Here is a 24,169-nt window from a genome sequence, read left to right on the forward strand (position 1 = left end):
CACCGCTATGTCACAGGCTCAATGTCGCAGGTGTGAAAAATGTCACTATAGGACAGGGGAGATATAGAATTTCTGAACACACTTGTGGACACTGTTGGATTGTGTGAGGCCCAGTGAACATCACACCGCTATGTCACAGTCTCAATGTCACAGGTGTGAAAAATGTGACTATAGTACAGGGGAGATGTAGAATTTCTGAACACACTTGTGGACACTGTTGGATTGTGTGAGGCCCAGTGAATATCACACCACTATGTCACAGTCTCAATGTCGCAGGTGAGAAAAATGTCACTATAGGACAGGGGGGATGTAGAATTTCTGAACACACTTGTGGACACTGTTGGATTGTGTGAGGCCCAGTGAATATCACACCGCTATGCCACAGGCTCAATGTCGCTGGTGTGAAAAATGTCACTATAGGACAGGGGAGATGTAGAATTTCTGAACACACTTGTGGACACTGTTGGATTGTGTGAGGCCCAGTGAATATCACATCGCTATGACACAGGCTCAATGTCGCAGGTGTGAAAAATGTCACTATAGGACAGGGGAGATGTAGAATTTCTGAGCACACTTGTGGACACTGTTGGATTGTGTGAGGCCCAGTGAATATCACACCGCTATGTCACAGGCTCAATGTCGCAGGTGTGAAAAATGTCACTATAGGACAGGGGAGATGTAGAATTTCTGAACACACTTCTGGACACTGTTGGATTGTATGAGGCCCAGTGAATATCACACCGCTATGTCACAGTCTCAATGTCACAGGTGTGAAAAATGTCACTATAGGACAGGGGAGATGTAGAATTTCTGAACACACTTGTTGACACTGTTGGATTGTGTAAGGCCCAGTGAATATCACACCGCTATGTCACAGGCTCAATGTCGCAGGTGTGAAAAATGTCACTATAGGACAGGGGAGATGTAGAATTTCTGAACACACTTGTGGACACTGTTGGATTGTGTGAGGCCCAGTGAATATCACACCGCTATGTCACAGTCTCAATGTCGCAGGTGTGAAAAATGTCACTATAGGACAGGGGAGATGTAGAATTTCTGAACACACTTGTGGACACTGTTGGATTGTGTGAGGCCCAGTGAATATCACACCGCTATGTCACAGGCTCAATGTCGTACGTGTCAAAAATGTCACTATAGGACAGGGGAGATGTAGAATTTCTGAACACACTTGTGGACACTGTTGGATTGTGTGAGGCCCAGTGAATATCACATCGCTATGTCACAGGCTCAATGTCGTACGTGTTAAAAATGTCACTATAGGACAGGGGAGATGTAGAATTTCTGAACACACTTGTGGACACTGTTGGATTGTGTGAGTCCCAGTGAATATCACACCGCTTTGTCACAGGCTCAATGTCGCAGGTGTGAAAAATGTCACTATAGGACAGGGGAGATGTAGAATTTCTGAACACACTTGTGGACACTGTTGGATTGTGTGAGGCCCAGTGAATATCACACCGCTATGTCACAGAAGTGAAAAATGTCACTATAGGACAGGGGAGATGAAGAATTTCTGAACACATTTGTGGACACTGTTGAATTGTGTGAGGCCCAGTGAATATCACACCGCTATGTCACAGGCTCAATGTCGCAGGTGTGAAAAATGTCACTATAGGACAGGGGAGATGTAGAATTTCTGAACACACTTGTGGACACTGTTGGATTGGTGAGGCCCAGTGAATATCACACCACTATGTCACAGGCTCAATGTCGCAGGTGTGAAAAATGTCACTATAGGACAGGGGAGATGTAAAATTTCAGAACACACTTGTGGACACTGTTGGATTGTGTGAGGCCCAGTGAATATCACACCGCTATGTCACAGGCTCAATGTCGCAGGTGTGAAAAATGTCACTATAGGACAGGGGAAATGTAGAATTTCTGAACACACTTGTGGACACTGTTGGATTGTGTGAGGCCCAGTGAATATCACACCGCTATATCACAGACTCAATGTCAAAGGTGTGTGCAAAATGTCACTATAGGACAGGGGAGATGTAGAATTTCTGAACACACTTGTGGACACTGTTGGATTGTGTGAGGCCTAGTGAATATCACACCGCTATGCCACAGGCTCAATGTCGCTGGTGTGAAAAATGTCACTGTAGGACAGGGGAGATGTAGAATTTCTGAACACACTTGTGGACACTGTTGGATTGTGTGAGGCCCAGTGAATATCACACCGCTATGTCACAGTCTCAATGTCGCAGGTGTGAAAAATGTCACTATAGGACAGGGGAGATGTAGAATTTCTGAACACACTTGTGGACACTGTTGGATTGTGTGAGGCCCAGTGAATATCACACCGCTATGTCACAGTCTCAATGTCACAGGTGTGAAAAATGTCACTATAGGACAGGGGAGATGTAGAATTTCTGAACACACTTGTGGACACTGTTGGATTGTATGAGGCCCAGTGAATATCACATCGCTATGACACAGGCTCAATGTCGCAGGTGTGAAAAATGTCACTATAGGACAGGGGAGATGTAGAATTTCTGAGCACACTTGTGGACACTGTTGGATTGTGTGAGGCCCAGTGAATATCACACCGCTATGTCACAGGCTCAATGTCGCAGGTGTGAAAAATGTCACTATAGGACAGGGGAGATGTAGAATTTCTGAACACACTTGTGGACACTGTTGGATTGGTGAGGCCCAGTTATTATCACACCGCTATGTCACAGGCTCAATGTCGCAGGTGTGAAAAATGTCACTCTAGGACAGGGGAGATGTAGAATTTCTGAACACACTTGTGGACACTGTTGGATTGTGTGAGGCCCAGTGAATATCACACCGCTATGTCACAGTCTCAATGTCAAAGGTGTGAAAAATGTCACTATAGGACAGGGGAGATGGAGAATTTCTGAACTCACTTGTGGACACTGTTGGATTGGTGAGGCCCAGTGAATATCACACCACTATGTCACAGGCTCAATGTCGCAGGTGTGAAAAATGTCACTATAGGACAGGGGAGATGTAAAATTTCAGAACACACTTGTGGACACTGTTGTATTGTGTGAGGTCCAGTGAATATCACACCGCTATGTCACAGGCTCAATGTCGCAGGTGTGAAAAATGTCACTATAGGACAGGGGAGATGTAGAATTTCTGAACACACTTGTGGACACTGCTGGATTGGTAAGGCCCAGTGAATATCACACCACTATGTCACAGGTTCAATGTCGCAGGTGTGAAAAATGTCACTATAGGACAGTGGAGATGTAGAATTTCTGAACACACTTGTGGACACTGTTGGATTGTGTGAGGCCCAGTGAATATCACACGTCACAGAAGTGAAAAATGTCACTATAGGACAGGGGAGATGTAGAATTTCTGAACACATTTGTGGACACTGTTGGATTGTGTGAGGCCCAGTGAATATCACACCGCTATGTCACAGGCTCAATGTCGCAGGTGTGAAAAATGTCACTATAGGACAGGGGAGATGTAGAATTTCTGAACACACTTGTGGACACTGTTGGATTAGTGAGGCCCAATGTATATCACACCACTATGTCACAGGCTCAATGTCGCAGGTGTGAAAAATTTCACTATAGGACAGGGGAGATGTAAAATTTCAGAACACACTTGTGGACACTGTTGGATTGTGTGAGGCCCAGTGAATATCACTCCGCTATGTCACAGGCTCAATGTCGCAGGTGTGAAAAATGTCACTATAGGACAGGGGAAATGTAGAATTTCTGAACACACTTATGGACACTGTTGGATTGTGTGAGGCCCAGTGAATATCACACCGCTATGTCACAGTCTCAATGTCGCAGGTGTGAAAAATGTCACTATAGGACAGTGGAGATGTAGAATTTCTGAACACACTTGTGGACACTGTTGGATTGTGTGAGGCCCAGTGAATATCACACCGCTATGTCACAGTCTCAATGTCACAGGTGTGAAAAATGTCACAATAGGACAGGGGAGATGTAGAATTTCTGAACACACTTGTGGACACTGTTGGATTGTGTGAGGCCCAGTGAATATCACACCGCTATGTAACAGACTCAATTTCGCAGGTGTGAAAAATGTCACTATAGGACAGGGGAGATGTAGAATTTCTGAACACACTTGTGGACACTATTGGATTGTGTGAGACCCAGTGAATAACACACCGCTATGTCACAGGCTCAATGTCGCAGGTGTGAAAAATGTCACTATAGGACAGGGGAGATATAGAATTTCTGAACACACTTGTGGACACTGTTGGATTGTGTGAGGCCCAGTGAACATCACACCGCTATGTCACAGTCTCAATGTCACAGGTGTGAAAAATGTCACTATACGACAGGGGAGATGTAGAATTTCTGAACACACTTGTGGACACTGTTGGATTGTGTGAGGCCCAGTGAATATCACACCGCTATGCCACAGGCTCAATGTCACTGGTGTGAAAAATGTCACTATAGGACAGGGGAGATGTAGAATTTCTGAACACACTTGTGGACACTGTTGGATTGTGTGAGGCCCAGTGAATATCACACCGCTATGCCACAGGCTCAATGTTGCTGGTGTGAAAAATGTCACTATAGGACAGGGGAGATGTAGAATTTCTGAACACACTTGTGGACACTGTTGGATTGTGTGAGGCCCAGTGAATATCACATCGCTATGACACAGGCTCAATGTCGCAGGTGTGAAAAATGTCACTATAGGACAGGGGAGATGTAGAATTTCTGAGCACACTTGTGGACACAGTTGGATTGTGTGAGGCCCAGAGAATATCACACCGCTATGTCACAGGCTCAATGTCGTACGTGTCAAAAATGTCACTATAGGACAGGGGAGATGTAGAATTTCTGAACACACTTGTGGACACTGTTGGATTGTGTGAGGCCCAGTGAATATCACACCGCTTTGTCACAGGCTCAATGTCGCAGGTGTGAAAAATTTCACTATAGGACAGGGGAGATGTAGAATTTCTGAACACACTTGTGGACACTGTTGGATTGTGTGAGGCCCAGTGAATATCACACCGCTATGTCACAGAAGTGAAAAATGTCACTATAGGACAGGGGAGATGTAGAATTTCTGAACACATTTGTGGACACTGTTGAATTGTGTGAGGCCCAGTGAATATCACACCGCTATGTCACAGGCTCAATGTCGCAGGTGTGAAAAATGTCACTATAGGACAGGGGAGATGTAGAATTTCTGAACACACTTGTGGACACTGTTGGATTGGTGAGGCCCAGTGAATATCACACCACTATGTCACAGGCTCAATGTCGCAGGTGTGAAAAATGTCACTATAGGACAGGGGAGATGTAAAATTTCAGAACACACTTGTGGACACTGTTGGATTGTGTGAGGCCCAGTGAATATCACACCGCTATGTCACAGGCTCAATGTCGCAGGTGTGAAAAATGTCACTATAGGACAGGGGAAATGTAGAATTTCTGAACACACTTGTGGACACTGTTGGATTGTGTGAGGCCCAGTGAATATCACACCGCTATGTCACAGACTCAATGTCAAAGGTGTGTGCAAAATGTCACTATAGGACAGGGGAGATGTAGAATTTCTGAACACACTTGTGGACACTGTTGGATTGTGTGAGGCCTAGTGAATATCACACCGCTATGCCACAGGCTCAATGTCGCTGGTGTGAAAAATGTCACTGTAGGACAGGGGAGATGTAGAATTTCTGAACACACTTGTGGACACTGTTGGATTGTGTGAGGCCCAGTGAATATCACACCGCTATGTCACTGTCTCAATGTCGCAGGTGTGAAAAATGTCACTATAGGACAGGGGAGATGTAGAATTTCTGAACACACTTGTGGACACTGTTGGATTGTGTGAGGCCCAGTGAATATCACACCGCTATGTCACAGTCTCAATGTCACAGGTGTGAAAAATGTCACTATAGGACAGGGGAGATGTAGAATTTCTGAACACACTTGTGGACACTGTTGGATTGTATGAGGCCCAGTGAATATCACATCGCTATGACACAGGCTCAATGTCGCAGGTGTGAAAAATGTCACTATAGGACAGGGGAGATGCAGAATTTCTGAGCACACTTGTGGACACTGTTGGATTGTGTGAGGCCCAGTGAATATCACACCGCTATGTCACAGGCTCAATGTCGCAGGTGTGAAAAATGTCACTATAGGACAGGGGAGATGTAGAATTTCTGAACACACTTGTGGACCCTGTTGGATTGGTGAGGCCCAGTGAATATCACACCGCTATGTCACAGGCTCAATGTCGCAGGTGTGAAAAATGTCACTATAGGACAGGGGAGATGTAGAATTTCTGAACACACTTGTGGACACTGTTGGATTGTGTGAGGCCCAGTGAATATCACACCGCTATGTCACAGTCTCAATGTCAAAGGTGTGAAAAATGTCACTATAGGACAGGGGAGATGGAGAATTTCTGAACACACTTGTGGACACTGCTGGATTGGTGAGGCCCAGTGAATATCACACCACTATGTCACAGGCTCAATGTCGCAGGTGTGAAAAATGTCACTATAGGACAGGGGAGATGTAAAATTTCAGAACACACTTGTGGACACTGTTGTATTGTGTGAGGTCCAGTGAATATCACACCGCTATGTCACAGGCTCAATGTCGCAGGTGTGAAAAATGTCACTATAGGACAGGGGAGATGTAGAATTTCTGAACACACTTGTGGACACTGCTGGATTGGTGAGGCCCAGTGAATATCACACCACTATGTCACAGGCTCAATGTCGCAGGTGTGAAAAATGTCACTATAGGACAGGGGAGATGTAAAATTTCAGAACACACTTGTGGACACTGTTGGATTGTGTGAGGACCAGTGAATATCACACCGCTGTGTCACAGGCTCAATGTCGCAGGTGAGAAAAATGTCACTATAGGACAGGGGAGATGTAGAATTTCTGAACACACTTGTGGACACTGTTGGATTGTGTGAGGCCCAGTGAATATCACACCGCTATGTCACAGAAGTGAAAAATGTCACTATAGGACACGGGAGATGTAGAATTTCTGAACACATTTGTGGACACTGTTGGGTTGTGTGAGGCCCAGTGAATATCACACCGCTATGTCACAGGCTCAATGTCGCAGGTGTGAAAAATGTCACTATAGGACAGGGGAGATGTAGAATTTCTGAACACACTTGTGGACACTGTTGGATTGGTGAGGCCCAGTGAATATCACACCACTATGTCACAGGCTCAATGTCGCAGGTGTGAAAAATGTCACTATAGGACAGGGGAGATGTAAAATTTCAGAACACACTTGTGGACACTGTTGGATTGTGTGAGGCCCAGTGAATATCACACCGCTATGTCACAGGCTCAATGTCGCAGGTGTGAAAAATGTCACTATAGGACAGGGGAAATGTAGAATTTCTGAACACACTTGTGGACACTGTTGGATTGTGTGAGGCCCAGTGAATATCACACCGCTATGTCACAGTCTCAATGTCGCAGGTGTGAAAAATGTCACTATAGGACAGGGGAGATGTAGAATTTCTGAACACACTTGTGGACACTGTTGGATTGTGTGAGGCCCAGTGAATATCACACAGCTATGTCACAGTCTCAATGTCACAGGTGTGAAAAATGTCACTATAGGACAGGGGAGATGTAGAATTTCTGAACACACTTGTGGACACTGTTGGATTGTGTGAGGCCCAGTGAATATCACATCGCTATGACACAGGCTCAATGTCGCAGGTGTGAAAAATGTCACTATAGGACAGGGGAGATGTAGAATTTCTGAGCACACTTGTGGACACTGTTGGATTGTGTGAGGCCCAGTGAATATCACACCGCTATGTCACAGGCTCAATGTCGCAAGTGTGAAAAATTTCACTATAGGAGAGGGGAGATGTAGAATTTCTGAACACACTTGTGGACACTGTTGGATTGGTGAGGCCCAGTGAATATCACACCGCTATGTCACAGGCTCAATGTCGCAGGTGTGAAAAATGTCACTATAGGACAGGGGAGATGTAGAATTTCTGAACACACTTGTGGACACTGTTGGATTGTGTGAGGCCCAGTGAATATCACACCGCTATGTCACAGTCTCAATGTCAAAGGTGTGAAAAATGTCACTATAGGACAGGGGAGATGTAGAATTTCTGAACACACTTGTGGACACTGTTGGATTGGTGAGGCCCAGTGAATATCACACCACTATGTCACAGGCTCAATGTCGCAAGTGTGAAAAATGTCACTATAGGACAGGGGAGATGTAAAATTTCAGAACACACTTGTGGACACTGTTGTATTTTGTGAGGCCCAGTGAATATCACACCGCTATGTCACAGGCTCAATGTCGCAGGTGTGAAAAATGTCACTATAGGACAGGGGAGATGTAGAATATCTGAACACACTTGTGGACACTGTTGGATTGGTGAGGCCCAGTGAATATCACACCACTATGTCACAGGCTCAATGTCGCAGGTGTGAAAAATGTCACTATAGGTCAGGGGAGATGTAAAATTTCAGAACACACTTGTGGACACTGTTGGATTGTGTGAGGACCAGTGAATATCACACCGCTGTGTCACAGGCTCAATGTCACAGGTGAGAAAAATGTCACTATAGGACAGGGGAGATGTAGAATTTCTGAACACACTTGTGGACACTGTTGGATTGTGTGAGGCCCAGTGAATATCACACCGCTATATCACAGAAGTGAAAAATGTCACTATAGGACAGGGGAGATGTAGAATTTCTGAACTCATTTGTGGACACTGTTGGATTGTGTGAGGCCCAGTGAATATCACACCGCTATGTCACAGGCTCAATGTCGCAGGTGTGAAAAATGTCACTATAGGACAGGGGAGATGTAGAATTTCTGAACACACTTGTGGACAATGTTGGATTGGTGAGGCCCAGTGAATATCACACCACTATGTCACAGGCTCAATGTCGCAGGTGTGAAAAATGTCACTATAGGACAGGGGAGATGTAAAATTTCAGAACACACTTGTGGACACTGTTGGATTGTGTGAGGCCCAGTGAATATCACACCGCTATGTCACAGGCTCAATGTCGCAGGTGTGAAAAATGTCACTATAGGACAGGGGAAATGTAGAATTTCTGAACACACTTGTGGACACTGTTGGATTGTGTGAGGCCCAGTGAATATCACACCGCTATGTCACAGTCTCAATGTCGCAGGTGTGAAAAATGTCACTATAGGACAGGGGAGATGTAGAATTTCTGAACACACTTGTGGACACTGTTGGATTGTGTGAGGCCCAGTGAATATCACACCGCTATGTCACAGTCTCAATGTCACAGGTGTGAAAAATGTCACTATAGGACAGGGGAGATGTAGAATTTCTGAACACACTTGTGGACACTGTTGGATTGTGTGAGGCCCAGTGAATATCACACCGCTATGTAACAGACTGAATGTCGCAAGTGTGAAAAATGGCACTATAGGACAGGGGAGATGTAGAATTTCTGAACACACTTGTGGACACTGCTGGATTGGTGAGGCCCAGTGAATATCACACCACTATGTCACAGGCTCAATGTCGCAGGTGTGAAAAATGTCACTATAGGACAGGGGAGATGTAAAATTTCAGAACACACTTGTGGACACTGTTGTATTGTGTGAGGTCCAGTGAATATCACACCGCTATGTCACAGGCTCAATGTCGCAGGTGTGAAAAATGTCACTATAGGACAGGGGAGATGTAGAATTTCTGAACACACTTGTGGACACTGCTGGATTGGTGAGGCCCAGTGAATATCACACCACTATGTCACAGGCTCAATGTCGCAGGTGTGAAAAATGTCACTATAGGACAGGGGAGATGTAAAATTTCAGAACACACTTGTGGACACTGTTGGATTGTGTGAGGACCAGTGAATATCACACCGCTGTGTCACAGGCTCAATGTCGCAGGTGAGAAAAATGTCACTATAGGACAGGGGAGATGTAGAATTTCTGAACACACTTGTGGACACTGTTGGATTGTGTGAGGCCCAGTGAATATCACACCGCTATGTCACAGAAGTGAAAAATGTCACTATAGGACACGGGAGATGTAGAATTTCTGAACACATTTGTGGACACTGTTGGGTTGTGTGAGGCCCAGTGAATATCACACCGCTATGTCACAGGCTCAATGTCGCAGGTGTGAAAAATGTCACTATAGGACAGGGGAGATGTAGAATTTCTGAACACACTTGTGGACACTGTTGGATTGGTGAGGCCCAGTGAATATCACACCACTATGTCACAGGCTCAATGTCGCAGGTGTGAAAAATGTCACTATAGGACAGGGGAGATGTAAAATTTCAGAACACACTTGTGGACACTGTTGGATTGTGTGATGCCCAGTGAATATCACACCGCTATGTCACAGGCTCAATGTCGCAGGTGTGAAAAATGTCACTATAGGACAGGGGAAATGTAGAATTTCTGAACACACTTGTGGACACTGTTGGATTGTGTGAGGCCCAGTGAATATCACACCGCTATGTCACAGACTCAATGTCAAAGGTGTGAAAAATGTCACTATAGGACAGGGGAGATGTAGAATTTCTGAACACACTTGTGGACACTGTTGGATTGTGTGAGGCCTAGTGAATATCACACCGCTATGCCACAGGCTCAATGTCGCTGGTGTGAAAAATGTCACTGTAGGACAGGGGAAATGTAGAATTTCTGAACACACTTGTGGACACTGTTGGATTGTGTGAGGCCCAGTGAATATCACACCGCTATGTCACAGTCTCAATGTCGCAGGTGTGAAAAATGTCACTATAGGACAGGGGAGATGTAGAATTTCTGAACACACTTGTGGACACTGTTGGATTGTGTGAGGCCCAGTGAATATCACACAGCTATGTCACAGTCTCAATGTCACAGGTGTGAAAAATGTCACTATAGGACAGGGGAGATGTAGAATTTCTGAACACACTTGTGGACACTGTTGGATTGTGTGAGGCCCAGTGAATATCACATCGCTATGACACAGGCTCAATGTCGCAGGTGTGAAAAATGTCACTATAGGACAGGGGAGATGTAGAATTTCTGAGCACACTTGTGGACACTGTTGGATTGTGTGAGGCCCAGTGAATATCACACCGCTATGTCACAGGCTCAATGTCGCAAGTGTGAAAAATTTCACTATAGGAGAGGGGAGATGTAGAATTTCTGAACACACTTGTGGACACTGTTGGATTGGTGAGGCCCAGTGAATATCACACCGCTATGTCACAGGCTCAATGTCGCAGGTGTGAAAAATGTCACTATAGGACAGGGGAGATGTAGAATTTCTGAACACACTTGTGGACACTGTTGGATTGGTGAGGCCCAGTGAATATCACACCACTATGTCACAGGCTCAATGTCGCAAGTGTGAAAAATGTCACTATAGGACAGGGGAGATGTAAAATTTCAGAACACACTTGTGGACACTGTTGTATTTTGTGAGGCCCAGTGAATATCACACCGCTATGTCACAGGCTCAATGTCGCAGGTGTGAAAAATGTCACTATAGGACAGGGGAGATGTAGAATATCTGAACACACTTGTGGACACTGTTGGATTGGTGAGGCCCAGTGAATATCACACCACTATGTCACAGGCTCAATGTCGCAGGTGTGAAAAATGTCACTATAGGTCAGGGGAGATGTAAAATTTCAGAACACACTTGTGGACACTGTTGGATTGTGTGAGGACCAGTGAATATCACACCGCTGTGTCACAGGCTCAATGTCACAGGTGAGAAAAATGTCACTATAGGACAGGGGAGATGTAGAATTTCTGAACACACTTGTGGACACTGTTGGATTGTGTGAGGCCCAGTGAATATCACACCGCTATATCACAGAAGTGAAAAATGTCACTATAGGACAGGGGAGATGTAGAATTTCTGAACTCATTTGTGGACACTGTTGGATTGTGTGAGGCCCAGTGAATATCACACCGCTATGTCACAGGCTCAATGTCGCAGGTGTGAAAAATGTCACTATAGGACAGGGGAGATGTAGAATTTCTGAACACACTTGTGGACACTGTTGGATTGGTGAGGCCCAGTGAATATCACACCACTATGTCACAGGCTCAATGTCGCAGGTGTGAAAAATGTCACTATAGGACAGGGGAGATGTAAAATTTCAGAACACACTTGTGGACACTGTTGGATTGTGTGAGGCCCAGTGAATATCACACCGCTATGTCACAGGCTCAATGTCGCAGGTGTGAAAAATGTCACTATAGGACAGGGGAAATGTAGAATTTCTGAACACACTTGTGGACACTGTTGGATTGTGTGAGGCCCAGTGAATATCACACCGCTATGTCACAGTCTCAATGTCGCAGGTGTGAAAAATGTCACTATAGGACAGGGGAGATGTAGAATTTCTGAACACACTTGTGGACACTGTTGGATTGTGTGAGGCCCAGTGAATATCACACCGCTATGTCACAGTCTCAATGTCACAGGTGTGAAAAATGTCACTATAGGACAGGGGAGATGTAGAATTTCTGAACACACTTGTGGACACTGTTGGATTGTGTGAGGCCCAGTGAATATCACACCGCTATGTAACAGACTGAATGTCGCAAGTGTGAAAAATGGCACTATAGGACAGGGGAGATGTAGAATTTCTGAACACACTTGTGGACACTGTTGGATTGTGTGAGACCCAGTGAATATCACACCGCTATGTCACAGGCTCAATGTCGCAGGTGTGAAAAATGTCACTATAGGACAGGGGAGATATAGAATTTCTGAACACACTTGTGGACACTGTTGGATTGTGTGAGGCCCAGTGAACATCACACCGCTATGTCACAGTCTCAATGTCACAGGTGTGAAAAATGTCACTATAGGACAGGGGAGATGTAGAAATTCTGAACACACTTGTGGACACTGTTGGATTGTGTGATGCCCAGTGAATATCACACCGCTTTGTCACAGGCTCAATGTCGCAGGTGTGAAAAATGTCACTATAGGACAGGGGAGATGTAGAATTTCTGAACACACTTGTGGACACTGTTGGATTGTGTGAGTACCAGTGAATTTCACACCGCTGTGTCACAGGCTCAGTGTCGCAGGTGAGAAAAATGTCACTATAGGACAGGGGAGATGTAGAATTTCTGAACACACTTGTGGACACTGTTGGATTGTGTGAGGCCCAGTGAATATCACACCGCTTTGTCACAGAAGTGAAAAATGTCACTATAGGACAGGGGAGATGTAGAATTTCTGAACACATTTGTGGACACTGTTGGATTGTGTGAGGCCCAGTGAATATCACACCGCTATGTCACAGGCTCAATGTCGCAGGTGTGAAAAATGTCACTATAGGACAGGGGAGATGTAGAATTTCTGAACACACTTGTGGACACTGTTGGATTGGTGAGGCCCAATGAATATCACACCACTATGTCACAAGCTCAATGTCGCAGGTGTGAAAAATGTCACTATAGGACAGGGGAGATGTAAAATTTCAGAACACACTTGTGGACACTGTTGGATTGTGTGAGGCCCAGTGAATATCACACCGCTATGTCACAGGCTCAATGTCGCAGGTGTGAAAAATGTCACTATAGGACAGGAGAAATGTAGAATTTCTGAACACACTTGTGGACACTGTTGGATTGTGTGAGGCCCAGTGAATATCACACCGCTATGTCACAGTCTCAATGTCGCAGGTGTGAAAAATGTCACTATAGGACAGTGGAGATGTAGAATTTCTGAACACACTTGTGGACACTGTTGGATTGTGTGAGGCCCAGTGAATATCACACCGCTATGTCACAGTCTCAATGTCACAGGTGTGAAAAATGTCACTATAGGACAGGGGAGATGTAGAATTTCTGAACACACTTGTGGACACTGTTAGATTGTGTGAGGCCCAGTGAATATCACACCGCTATGTAACAGACTCAATGTCGCAGGTGTGAAAAATGTCACTATAGGACAGGGGAGATGTAGAATTTCTGAACACACTTGTGGACACTATTGGATTGTGTGAGACCCAGTGAATATCACACCGCTATGTCACAGGCTCAATGTCGCAGGTGTGAAAAATGTCACTATAGGACAGGGGAGACATAGAATTTCTGAACACACTTGTGGACACTGTTGGATTGTGTGAGGCCCAGTGAACATCACACCGCTATGTCACAGTCTCAATGTCACAGGTGTGAAAAATGTCACTATAGGACAGGGGAGATGTAGAATTTCTGAACACACTTGTGGACACTGTTGGATTGTGTGATGCCCAGTGAATATCACACCGCTTTGTCACAGGCTCAATGTCGCAGGTGTGAAAAATGTCACTATAGGACAGGGGAGATGTAGAATTTCTGAACACACTTGTGGACACTGTTGGATTGTGTGAGGACCAGTGAATATCACACCGCTGTGTCACAGGCTCAATGTCGCAGGTGAGAAAAATGTCACTATAGGACAGGGGAGATGTAGAATTTCTGAACACACTTGTGGACACTGTTGGATTGTGTGAGGCCCAGTGAATATCACACCGCTTTGTCACAGAAGTGAAAAATGTCACTATAGGACAGGGGAGATGTAGAATTTCTGAACACATTTGTGGACACTATTGTGTGAGGCCCAGTGAATATCACACCGCTATGTCACAGGCTTAATGTCGCAGGTGTGAAAAATGTCACTATAGGACAGGGGAGATGTAGAATTTCTGAACACACTTGTGGACACTGTTGGATTGGTGAGGCCCAATGAATATCACACCACTATGTCACAGGCTCAATGTCGCAGGTGTGAAAAATGTCACTATAGGACAGGGGAGATGTAAAATTTCAGAACACACTTGTGGACACTGTTGGATTGTGTGAGGCCCAGTGAATATCACACGGCTATGTCACAGTCTCAATGTCGCAGGTGTGAAAAATGTCACTATAGGACATTGGAGATGTAGAATTTCTGAACACACTTGTGGACACTGTTGGATTGTGTGAGGCCCAGTGAATATCACACCGCTAAGTCACAGTCTCAATGTCACAGGTGTGAAAAATGTCACTATAGGACAGGGGAGATGTAGAATTTCTGAACACACTTGTGGACACTGTTAGATTGTGTGAGGCCCAGTGAATATCACACCGCTATGTAACAGACTCAATGTCGCAGGTGTGAAAAATGTCACTATAGGACACGGGAGATGTAGAATTTCTGAACACACTTGTGGACACTATTGGATTGTGTGAGACCCAGTGAATATCACACCGCTATGTCACAGGCTCAATGTCGCAGGTGTGAAAAATGTCACTATAGGACAGGGGAGATATGGAATTTCTGAACACACTTGTGGACACTGTTGGATTGTGTGAGGCTCAGTGAACATCACACCGCTATGTCACAGTCTCAATGTCACAGGTGTGAAAAATGTCACTATAGAACAGGGGAGATGTAGAATTTCTGAACACACTTGTGGACACTGTTGGATTGTGTGAGGCCCAGTGAATATCACACCGCTATGCCACAGGCTCAATGTCACTGGTGTGAAAAATGTCACTATAGGACAGGGTAGATGTAGAATTTCTGAACACACTTGTGGACACTGTTGGATTGTGTGAGGCCCAGTGAATATCACACCGCTATGCCACAGGCTCAATGTCGCTGGTGTGAAAAATGTCACTATAGGACAGGGGAGATGTAGAATTTCTGAGCACACTTGTGGACACTGTTGGATTGTGTGAGGCCCAGTGAATATCACACCGCTATGTCACAGGCTCAATGTCGCAGGTGTGAAAAATGTCACTATAGGACAGGGGAGATGTAGAATTTCTGAACACACTTCTGGACACTGTTGGATTGTATGAGGCCCAGTGAATATCACACCGCTATGTCACAGTCTCAATGTCACAGGTGTGAAAAATGTCACTATAGGACAGGGGAGATGTAGAATTTCTGAACACACTTGTTGACACTGTTGGATTGTGTGAGGCCCAGTGAATATCACACCGCTATGTCACAGGCTCAATGTCGCAGGTGTGAAAAATGTCACTATAGGACAGGGGAGATGTAGAATTTCTGAACACACTTGTGGACACTGTTGGATTGTGTGAGGCCCAGTGAATATCACACCGCTATGTCACAGTCTCAATGTCGCAGGTGTGAAAAATGTCACTATAGGACAGGGGAGATGTAGAATTTCTGAACACACTTGTGGACACTGTTGGATTGTGTGAGGCCCAGTGAATATCACACCGCTATGTCACAGGCTCAATGTCGTACGTGTCAAAAATGTCACTATAGGACAGGGGAGATGTAGAATTTCTGAACACACTTGTGGACACTGTTGGATTGTGTGAGGCCCAGTGAATATCACACCGCTATGTCACAGGCTCAATGTCGTACGTGTCAAAAATGTCACTATAGGACAGGGGAGATGTAGAATTTCTGAACACACTTGTGGACACAGTTGGATTGTGTGAGGCCCAGTGAATATCACACCGCTTTGTCACAGGCTCAATGTCGCAGGTGTGAAAAATGTCACTATAGGACAGGGGAGATGTAGAATTTCTGAACACACTTGTGGACACTGTTGGATTGTGTGAGGACCAGTGAATATCTCACCGCTGTGTCACAGGCTCAATGTCGCAGGTGAGAAAAATGTCACTATAGGACAGGGGAGATGTAGAATTTCTGAACACACTTGTGGACACTGTTGGATTGTGTGAGGCCCAGTGAATATCACACCGCTATGTCAGAGAAGTGAAAAATGTCACTATAGGACAGGGGAGATGTAGAATTTCTGAACACATTTGTGGACACTGTTGAATTGTGTGAGGCCCAGTGAATATCACACCGCTATGTCACAGGCTCAATGTTCCAGGTGTGAAAAATGTCACTATAGGACAGGGGAGATGTAGAATTTCTGAACACACTTGTGGACACTGTTGGATTGGTGAGGCCCAGTGAATATCACACCACTATGTCACAGGCTCAATGTCGCAGGTGTGAAAAATGTCACTATAGGACAGGGGAGATGTAAAATTTCAGAACACACTTGTGGACACTGTTGGATTGTGTGAGGCCCAGTGAATATCACACCGCTATATCACAGAAGTGAAAAATGTCACTATAGGACAGGGGAGATGTAGAATTTTTGAACTCATTTGTGGACACTGTTGGATTGTGTGAGGCCCAGTGAATATCACACCGCTATGTCACAGGCTCAATGTCGCAGGTGTGAAAAATGTCACTATAGGACAGGGGAGATGTAGAATTTCTGAACACACTTGTGGACACTGTTGGATTGGTGAGGCCCAGTGAATATCACACCACTATGTCACAGGCTCAATGTCGCAGGTGTGAAAAATGTCACTATAGGACAGGGGAGATGTAAAATTTCAGAACACACTTGTGGACACTGTTGGATTGTGTGAGGCCCAGTGAATATCACACAGCTATGTCACAGGCTCAATGTCACAGGTGTGAAAAATGTCACTATAGGACAGGGGAGATGTAGAATTTCTGAACACACTTGTGGACACTGTTGGATTGTGTGAGGCCCAGTGAATATCACACCGCTATGTCACAGTCTCAATGTCACAGGTGTGAAAAATGTCACTATAGGACAGGGGAGATGTAGAATTTCTGAACACACTTGTGGACACTGTTGGATTGTGTGAGGCCCAGTGAATATCACACCGCTATGTAACAGACTGAATGTCGCAAGTGTGAAAAATGGCACTATAGGACAGGGGAGATGTAGAATTTCTGAACACACTTGTGGACACTGTTGGATTGTGTGAGACCCAGTGAATATCACACCGCTATGTCACAGGCTCAATGTCGCAGGTGTGAAAAATGTCACTATAGGACAGGGGAGATATAGAATTTCTGAACACACTTGTGGACACTGTTGGATTGTGTGAGGCCCAGTGAACATCACACCGCTATGTCACAGTCTCAATGTCACAGGTGTGAAAAATGTCACTATAGGACAGGGGAGATGTAGAAATTCTGAACACACTTGTGGACACTGTTGGATTGTGTGATGCCCAGTGAATATCACACCGCTTTGTCACAGGCTCAATGTCGCAGGTGTGAAAAATGTCACTATAGGACAGGGGAGATGTAGAATTTCTGAACACACTTGTGGACACTGTTGGATTGTGTGAGTACCAGTGAATTTCACACCGCTGTGTCACAGGCTCAGTGTCGCAGGTGAGAAAAATGTCACTATAGGACAGGGGAGATGTAGAATTTCTGAACACACTTGTGGACACTGTTGGATTGTGTGAGGCCCAGTGAATATCACACCGCTTTGTCACAGAAGTGAAAAATGTCACTATAGGACAGGGGAGATGTAGAATTTCTGAACACATTTGTGGACACTGTTGGATTGTGTGAGGCCCAGTGAATATCACACCGCTATGTCACAGGCTCAATGTCGCAGGTGTGAAAAATGTCACTATAGGACAGGGGAGATGTAGAATTTCTGAACACACTTGTGGACACTGTTGGATTGGTGAGGCCCAATGAATATCACACCACTATGTCACAGGCTCAATGTCGCAGGTGTGAAAAATGTCACTATAGGACAGGGGAGATGTAAAATTTCAGAACACACTTGTGGACACTGTTGGATTGTGTGAGGCCCAGTGAATATCACACCGCTATGTCACAGGCTCAATGTCGCAGGTGTGAAAAATGTCACTATAGGACAGGAGAAATGTAGAATTTCTGAACACACTTGTGGACACTGTTGGATTGTGTGAGGCCCAGTGAATATCACACCGCTATGTCACAGTCTCAATGTCGCAGGTGTGAAAAATGTCACTATAGGACAGTGGAGATGTAGAATTTCTGAACACACTTGTGGACACTGTTGGATTGTGTGAGGCCCAGTGAATATCACACCGCTATGTCACAGTCTCAATGTCACAGGTGTGAAAAATGTCACTATAGGACAGGGGAGATGTAGAATTTCTGAACACACTTGTGGACACTGTTAGATTGTGTGAGGCCCAGTGAATATCACACCGCTATGTAACAGACTCAATGTCGCAGGTGTGAAAAATGTCACTATAGGACAGGGGAGATGTAGAATTTCTGAACACACTTGTGGACACTATTGGATTGTGTGAGACCCAGTGAATATCACACCGCTATGTCACAGGCTCAATGTCGCAGGTGTGAAAAATGTCACTATAGGACAGGGGAGACATAGAATTTCTGAACACACTTGTGGACACTGTTGGATTGTGTGAGGCCCAGTGAACATCACACCGCTATGTCACAGTCTCAATGTCACAGGTGTGAAAAATGTCACTATAGGACAGGGGAGATGTAGAATTTCTGAACACACTTGTGGACACTGTTGGATTGTGTGATGCCCAGTGAATATCACACCGCTTTGTCACAGGCTCAATGTCGCAGGTGTGAAAAATGTCACTATAGGACAGGGGAGATGTAGAATTTCTGAACACACTTGTGGACACTGTTGGATTGTGTGAGGACCAGTGAATATCACACCGCTGTGTCACAGGCTCAATGTCGCAGGTGAGAAAAATGTCACTATAGGACAGGGGAGATGTAGAATTTCTGAACACACTTGTGGACACTGTTGGATTGTGTGAGGCCCAGTGAATATCACACCGCTTTGTCACAGAAGTGAAAAATGTCACTATAGGACAGGGGAGATGTAGAATTTCTGAACACATTTGTGGACACTATTGTGTGAGGCCCAGTGAATATCACACCGCTATGTCACAGGCTTAATGTCGCAGGTGTGAAAAATGTCACTATAGGACAGGGGAGATGTAGAATTTCTGAACACACTTGTGGACACTGTTGGATTGGTGAGGCCCAATGAATATCACACCACTATGTCACAGGCTCAATGTCGCAGGTGTGAAAAATGTCACTATAGGACAGGGGAGATGTAAAATTTCAGAACACACTTGTGGACACTGTTGGATTGTGTGAGGCCCAGTGAATATCACACGGCTATGTCACAGTCTCAATGTCGCAGGTGTGAAAAATGTCACTATAGGACATTGGAGATGTAGAATTTCTGAACACACTTGTGGACACTGTTGGATTGTGTGAGGCCCAGTGAATATCACACCGCTAAGTCACAGTCTCAATGTCACAGGTGTGAAAAATGTCACTATAGGACAGGGGAGATGTAGAATTTCTGAACACACTTGTGGACACTGTTAGATTGTGTGAGGCCCAGTGAATATCACACCGCTATGTAACAGACTCAATGTCGCAGGTGTGAAAAATGTCACTATAGGACACGGGAGATGTAGAATTTCTGAACACACTTGTGGACACTATTGGATTGTGTGAGACCCAGTGAATATCACACCGCTATGTCACAGGCTCAATGTCGCAGGTGTGAAAAATGTCACTATAGGACAGGGGAGATATGGAATTTCTGAACACACTTGTGGACACTGTTGGATTGTGTGAGGCCCAGTGAACATCACACCGCTATGTCACAGTCTCAATGTCACAGGTGTGAAAAATGTCACTATAGAACAGGGGAGATGTAGAATTTCTGAACACACTTGTGGACACTGTTGGATTGTGTGAGGCCCAGTGAATATCACACCGCTATGCCACAGGCTCAATGTCACTGGTGTGAAAAATGTCACTATAGGACAGGGGAGATGTAGAATTTCTGAACACACTTGTGGACACTGTTGGATTGTGTGAGGCCCAGTGAATATCACACCGCTATGCCACAGGCTCAATGTCGCTGGTGTGAAAAATGTCACTATAGGACAGGGGAGATGTAGAATTTCTGAGCACACTTGTGGACACTGTTGGATTGTGTGAGGCCCAGTGAATATCACACCGCTATGTCACAGGCTCAATGTCGCAGGTGTGAAAAATGTCACTATAGGACAGGGGAGATGTAGAATTTCTGAACACACTTCTGGACACTGTTGGATTGTATGAGGCCCAGTGAATATCACACCGCTATGTCACAGTCTCAATGTCACAGGTGTGAAAAATGTCACTATAGGACAGGGGAGATGTAGAATTTCTGAACACACTTGTTGACACTGTTGGATTGTGTGAGGCCCAGTGAATATCACACCGCTATGTCACAGGCTCAATGTCGCAGGTGTGAAAAATGTCACTATAGGACAGGGGAGATGTAGAATTTCTGAACACACTTGTGGACACTGTTGGATTGTGTGAGGCCCAGTGAATATCACACCGCTATGTCACAGTCTCAATGTCGCAGGTGTGAAAAATGTCACTATAGGACAGGGGAGATGTAGAATTTCTGAACACACTTGTGGACACTGTTGGATTGTGTGAGTACCAGTGAATTTCACACCGCTGTGTCACAGGCTCAGTGTCGCAGGTGAGAAAAATGTCACTATAGGACAGGGGAGATGTAGAATTTCTGAACACACTTGTGGACACTGTTGGATTGTGTGAGGCCCAGTGAATATCACACCGCTTTGTCACAGAAGTGAAAAATGTCACTATAGGACAGGGGAGATGTAGAATTTCTGAACACATTTGTGGACACTGTTGGATTGTGTGAGGCCCAGTGAATATCACACCGCTATGTCACAGGCTCAATGTCGCAGGTGTGAAAAATGTCACTATAGGACAGGGGAGATGTAGAATTTCTGAACACACTTGTGGACACTGTTGGATTGGTGAGGCCCAATGAATATCACACCACTATGTCACAGGCTCAATGTCGCAGGTGTGAAAAATGTCACTATAGGACAGGGGAGATGTAAAATTTCAGAACACACTTGTGGACACTGTTGGATTGTGTGAGGCCCAGTGAATATCACACCGCTATGTCACAGGCTCAATGTCGCAGGTGTGAAAAATGTCACTATAGGACAGGAGAAATGTAGAATTTCTGAACACACTTGTGGACACTGTTGGATTGTGTGAGGCCCAGTGAATATCACACCGCTATGTCACAGTCTCAATGTCGCAGGTGTGAAAAATGTCACTATAGGACAGTGGAGATGTAGAATTTCTGAACACACTTGTGGACACTGTTGGATTGTGTGAGGCCCAGTGAATATCACACCGCTATGTCACAGTCTCAATGTCACAGGTGTGAAAAATGTCACTATAGGACAGGGGAGATGTAGAATTTCTGAACACACTTGTGGACACTGTTAGATTGTGTGAGGCCCAGTGAATATCACACCGCTATGTAACAGACTCAATGTCGCAGGTGTGAAAAATGTCACTATAGGACAGGGGAGATGTAGAATTTCTGAACACACTTGTGGACACTATTGGATTGTGTGAGACCCAGTGAATATCACACCGCTATGTCACAGGCTCAATGTCGCAGGTGTGAAAAATGTCACTATAGGACAGGGGAGACATAGAATTTCTGAACACACTTGTGGACACTGTTGGATTGTGTGAGGCCCAGTGAACATCACACCGCTATGTCAAAGTCTCAATGTCACAGGTGTGAAAAATGTCACTATAGGACAGGGGAGATGTAGAATTTCTGAACACACTTGTGGACACTGTTGGATTGTGTGATGCCCAGTGAATATCACACCGCTTTGTCACAGGCTCAATGTCGCAGGTGTGAAAAATGTCACTATAGGACAGGGGAGATGTAGAATTTCTGAACACACTTGTGGACACTGTTGGATTTTGTGAGGACCAGTGAATATCACACCGCTGTGTCACAGGCTCAATGTCGCAGGTGAGAAAAATGTCACTATAGGACAGGGGAGATGTAGAATTTCTGAACACACTTGTGGACACTGTTGGATTGTGTGAGGCCCAGTGAATATCACACCGCTTTGTCACAGAAGTGAAAAATGTCACTATAGGACAGGGGAGATGTAGAATTTCTGAACACATTTGTGGACACTATTGTGTGAGGCCCAGTGAATATCACACCGCTATGTCACAGGCTTAATGTCGCAGGTGTGAAAAATGTCACTATAGGACAGGGGAGATGTAGAATTTCTGAACACACTTGTGGACACTGTTGGATTGGTGAGGCCCAATGAATATCACACCACTATGTCACAGGCTCAATGTCGCAGGTGTGAAAAATGTCACTATAGGACAGGGGAGATGTAAAATTTCAGAACACACTTGTGGACACTGTTGGATTGTGTGAGGCCCAGTGAATATCACACGGCTATGTCACAGTCTCAATGTCGCAGGTGTGAAAAATGTCACTATAGGACATTGGAGATGTAGAATTTCTGAACACACTTGTGGACACTGTTGGATTGTGTGAGGCCCAGTGAATATCACACCGCTAAGTCACAGTCTCAATGTCACAGGTGTGAAAAATGTCACTATAGGACAGGGGAGATGTAGAATTTCTGAACACACTTGTGGACACTGTTAGATTGTGTGAGGCCCAGTGAATATCACACCGCTATGTAACAGACTCAATGTCGCAGGTGTGAAAAATGTCACTATAGGACACGGGAGATGTAGAATTTCTGAACACACTTGTGGACACTATTGGATTGTGTGAGACCCAGTGAATATCACACCGCTATGTCACAGGCTCAATGTCGCAGGTGTGAAAAATGTCACTATAGGACAGGGGAGATATGGAATTTCTGAACACACTTGTGGACACTGTTGGATTGTGTGAGGCCCAGTGAACATCACACCGCTATGTCACAGTCTCAATGTCACAGGTGTGAAAAATGTCACTATAGAACAGGGGAGATGTAGAATTTCTGAACACACTTGTGGACACTGTTGGATTGTGTGAGGCCCAGTGAATATCACACCGCTATGCCACAGGCTCAATGTCACTGGTGTGAAAAATGTCACTATAGGACAGGGGAGATGTAGAATTTCTGAACACACTTGTGGACACTGTTGGATTGTGTGAGGCCCAGTGAATATCACACCGCTATGCCACAGGCTCAATGTCGCTGGTGTGAAAAATGTCACTATAGGACAGGGGAGATGTAGAATTTCTGAGCACACTTGTGGACACTGTTGGATTGTGTGAGGCCCAGTGAATATCACACCGCTATGTCACAGGCTCAATGTCGCAGGTGTGAAAAATGTCACTATAGGACAGGGGAGATGTAGAATTTCTGAACACACTTCTGGACACTGTTGGATTGTATGAGGCCCAGTGAATATCACACCGCTATGTCACAGTCTCAATGTCACAGGTGTGAAAAATGTCACTATAGGACAGGGGAGATGTAGAATT

This window comes from Dendrobates tinctorius, unplaced genomic scaffold, assembly GCF_039654945.1.
Source record: "Dendrobates tinctorius isolate UK_male_01 unplaced genomic scaffold, ASM3965494v1 ptg000188l, whole genome shotgun sequence".
Taxonomy (NCBI): domain Eukaryota; kingdom Metazoa; phylum Chordata; class Amphibia; order Anura; family Dendrobatidae; genus Dendrobates; species Dendrobates tinctorius.